This window comes from Gossypium arboreum, chromosome 10, assembly GCF_025698485.1.
Source record: "Gossypium arboreum isolate Shixiya-1 chromosome 10, ASM2569848v2, whole genome shotgun sequence".
Classification (NCBI taxonomy): domain Eukaryota; kingdom Viridiplantae; phylum Streptophyta; class Magnoliopsida; order Malvales; family Malvaceae; genus Gossypium; species Gossypium arboreum.
Genome location: NC_069079.1, coordinates 107,030,523 through 107,035,227, shown reverse-complemented (window position 1 = coordinate 107,035,227; position 4,705 = coordinate 107,030,523). Strand labels below are relative to the sequence as shown.

The 4,705-nt window shown below is 28.1% G+C and overlaps 1 pseudogene; it reads right to left on the bottom strand.

Moving 5' to 3' along the window:
- Positions 1 to 203: 203 nt before the first annotated feature.
- Positions 204 to 3,307, bottom strand: LOC108487873 (mitochondrial import receptor subunit TOM20-like; annotated as a pseudogene).
- Between the last annotated feature and the right edge of the window lie 1,398 nt (positions 3,308 to 4,705).

Sequence of the window (4,705 nt, the reverse complement as noted above, 5' to 3'; positions counted from 1 at the left end):
TTACTGAACTAACTATTTAAACCAGCTGGTGCATTGATTGGCATTAAAGAGAGGAATGACACTACAGGAAAACAGACTTTTAGCGGCCTTTTTCTTGGCCTTTAGCGGCGCTTAAACTATTTGCGGCATTTTTACAAACGCAGCAAAAAACGCTGCTATAGATAACGCCGCTAAAGTTTGCAGCGTTTATTTAAAAAAAGCCGCTAAAGGTCCTGACCTTTAGTGGCGCTTTTCCCAAAAACACCGCTAAAGGTCATAAAATTTAAAATATATATATATTATAAAATATTATAAAGGTCATGAAAATTAAAATTCCTTATCAAAATATTGAGAAGAATAATATCCATGATATAAATATAAAATTTTCTATTAAAATTCTATTAAAATTCATTATCAAATTAAATTTTCTATGAAAATTTATTAAATTTTCTATGAAAAATTTAACTTTAAAACTAAATATAAAAATTGATAAATTCAAATTTAGAATTTAAAATAATAAATTAATAACACAATTAAAATCCAAAAGTTAGAACTCAAGTTATTAAATATTAAAATAAAAATAAAAATATAGAATCAAAACTAAAATAAATAATAAAAATTAGATTAAATATAAAGATATAAATAAAATATAGCAAGTCTTTTACTAACAACAAGTCCAAATACATCATCTTGTTTGCAAACCTAAACAACACTGAAAATGCAAAGGTCTTTTATAAAAGAGAAATTGCTAAGTTTTGAACTAGGAATTCTAATACCTCAGAGGACAATGCAAAGGTTAAAGCTTCATAAACTACACTCTTATCAAGACAAGATGCCAATGAACCTACAAATAGAGGGGAAAAAATATTATAGATTTGAATAGTCTGAAAGTGTCTAAAGGATTTTTGTACACTACTCCAGTCTGTTAATACAAAAGTCGTTGAAAAGGCTGTGCATAATATGTACCTACAACATACAAAATAATGTAATGTGAAACCTAAATCCGTTAACTACAAAATTGCAGGAAAAGAGATCTCTTTTCCAGCAACTAAGTACTTCAATTTGCAGCGATAAAACATCTCAATTTCCAGCAACTAAACTCTTCAATTTGCAGTACTTAAAACACTTTAATTTACAACATTTAAGCACTTCAATTTACAGTGTTTAAACACTTCAATTTGCAGCACTTTAACATCTCAATTAACAACTTTTATATAATTCAATTACAGCGATAAAACATCTCAATTTCTAGACACTTCAATTTACAACATTTAAACACTTCAATTTACAGCATTTAAACACTTCAATTTGCAGCATTTAAACAACAGTAGCCATCAATTAAATAAGAGGAATTTTAAACATTTAATAGTCATTTCCATCATAATCGATAGCAAATTATCCACCATTTAATTAGATTAGTTTTAGCATTAATTCGGTAATGAGCAACAATATATAGCATCATTCAATCCACCATGCAAAGATATTTCAAACATCAATTTACTCACTTCTGGACCTCATTAACAACAACAATTTAGCTGATTTCTTTAATACAGTTCTTCCAACCCGAAATAGCAAGATTAAACCACCAAGGATTGATCTTACCTAAACCTGATAAACCATGTTATTAGGATGTTGAAATTTGAAAACCAAGATCATTGCTAGTGCTAATTAATAAAAACAACAAAACATCTAAACATTGCAAGACAATAAGTCAGGGAAAATAGGGCATGCTTTCAATACTTAAAGGCTAGCTCAAAATGTTCCTAAGTTGCCAAAAGGACTACTAGAGCACTGAAATTTAGTAGGGACTTGAGACAGCTAGAGTTCCTTTCTTTCTACCTTTTTCATTTCATTTTGTCCTCCATATAAATTAATTAGAGCTATAATTTCTCTTGCAAAAAAAAAAAAAATACCAGCTGGTATCATGAACATTTAAATACTTGTGCACATAACGAGATGAATTATTTCAAGGAACAATTAGTATAAAAAATTAAGGAGTTGTTTCAAGGAGCAAAATAATAAATAAAGAGCATGTTCTGGGTAAAAAATTAACTTTGGAACAAATTATAACACAAAACTAACAACAGTTTTAAGCTCAAACTTATATATTTATTCAATTATATAATTAAAACAACAATCTTATATAAAAATAATAATATAATATTTAATAAATATTCATAAAAATGAATAAAATATGTAATTACATATTAAATTAAATGAAATAAGCCGACACTTGGAAGTGTAGAACATAGAGATATAAATATAAATCTCAAGGATTTCGAACCTCAAAAACAGGCTCTAATTGGTTCCTTTGAGTTCTTTTAACAAGCAATATTAGTATATCCATATGATTTCAAGTAGAAAAATTTATTCAAGGAGGTTACTATTTATGAATGGAATGCTTGTTAAGTGCCATCTATTAAAGACTACTTACAGTTTTCTCAAGTCCTTTGCGAACTAGTGGATCACATTCAATAACACCATATCTTCTTCTGCCTTTGCTGGTAAAGGATAAACACAAAAAAAATAAGAATTCTATTGTGAGTTATAAGTTATGAGTTAAGGCACAAATAATGAAATATAAGCATTATTTAAATAATAAATCATACTAAGTATAGAGAGACACCTAGTAGACATTTCCAAAGATTTCAGGTAAATTTCATTGCTGGGATCCTACAAATACAAATCTACCAAGTTAAAAAAAGGGCATTCAAGTATTGAATCTATAGATCCATCCATAAATGCAGTAATTGATACTTTAGCCAAACAAAACTACAGAAAACCCTCATCAACTGCTTGTTGGAAATATTGAGCTGCCTTTTCGAAGTAAGGCCTGGCCTCATCTTCCTTGTTAGTCAAAAATGCAAAAGAAGTCTGAGCATTTCCCAAACACCATAAAGCATCATGCTTCTTAGGGTTAATCGACAAAGCCTCCTCTAGCTTCAAAATAACATCTACTCACAATTAATTTTTAGTAACCAAGAAAATTAATATTTGAATTACTAATGAATGAAATTAAATTTATTATGTGCATATATATTATGAGAACCTTGAATCATTTTCTGTGAATCTGGAACGCTTTGAAACTGAGACAACTCAAGTAAAGCTCCAGCCCATCTTGTTAAGTTCTGCAAACAATAAATATAAATTAGCCAAAAATCAATTTTAATTGAAAAAAAAGATGAAGAAGAAGAAGAAGAGAAAAACAGATCAACAGAAGGAGGAAGCCAACGTCGGCATCGAGAGGATTGGAAGCATAAGTAGCTTCAGAAATTTTACGAGCTTGCTCGAAAAAGTGCAGTCTATCGAGCTCACTCGACAATTCCATGGCTGCTCGTTCTAACTTCTTCTTCTTTTTCTTTTATCGGGTTCGATATTTCTTATATAAATAGCTTGAAGATAAAATAAAAAGATAAATTAAAACGAGAGAGAGTCCGGTGAAGGGAGTAAAAAAGCAGCAAATACCTAAGAACGAGCAACAAAGATAATCTCACTTTCCATTTGCTTTGCTTCTAACTTTATTGTTCAATTCAAGAGTTACTGCTGTTGATGAGGGTGGTTGAGAAGAAGAGAAGCTTAAAGTAGTTTTGAGGATACCGATTTTAGGGGGAAAAATTAGGAGTTTCAGGGGGGAATTTGGGGATAAAAAGGTGCCATTTTTTAAGTAAAATGATTTTTGCGGCCTTTTTTCAAAAAACGCCGCTATTGCTTATCTTTTGTGGCATTTTTCATAAAAGCGCCACTAATCTCCATTTTATATCTTATTTTTTTTGTTATCAATGTTTTTATTTATTTATCAATTTTTTAGGTCTAATATTTAAATACATCAAATGGTTTAGATTAAATATTTTTGAAAATAAAAGTATTAATTAGTTCTATAAAATTTCATCATTTAACAAATCTTAAGTAAACCTTAAATCCCAAACCATTTAATATATATAAAGTTTATCTATTATCTCTTAAATAATTTAAACTATAATCATAATTTTAAGATATTAAAATTTATATTATCTCTTTACAATTATATAAGAAATTATTTAATATATAAATTAAAAACACTAATTAATCTAAACCCTAAACCCTAATCTCTAATCCATAAACCATAAAATCTTAAAATATAAACCATTAACCCTGAACCCCTAACCCCTAAAGCTTAAACCCCAACCTGTAAACCATAATCCATAAACCTTAAAATAGTAACTCATAAACCTTAAACCCTTAACCATACACCTTAACCCGTAAACCCTAAACTATAATAATAATTAATTCAATATTTTAAAATTAATATTATCTCTTTTACAATTATATAAGAAAATATTTATCATATAAATTAATAAACACTAATTAATCTAAACACTAAACTCCTAATCCCTAATTTTTAAACCCTAAATCCTAAAACATAAACACTTAACCTTAGACCCCTAACCCCTAACCCTTAAACCTTAATCCCCAACCCTGAACCCATAATCCCTGAACCCATAATCCATAAACCTTAAAATAGTAACTCATAAACCTTAAACCCTTAACCATATGCCCTAAATCGTAAACCCTAAACTATAATGATAATTAATTCAATATTTTAAAATTAATACTATCTCTTTTACAATTATATAAGAAAATATTTAACATATAAATTAAAAACAATCACCATGTACCAAAAATCTTTAAAATTATTTTAAATAATAGTATATTAATTTTTTCATTTTGAATAAATATTTTCTATGTT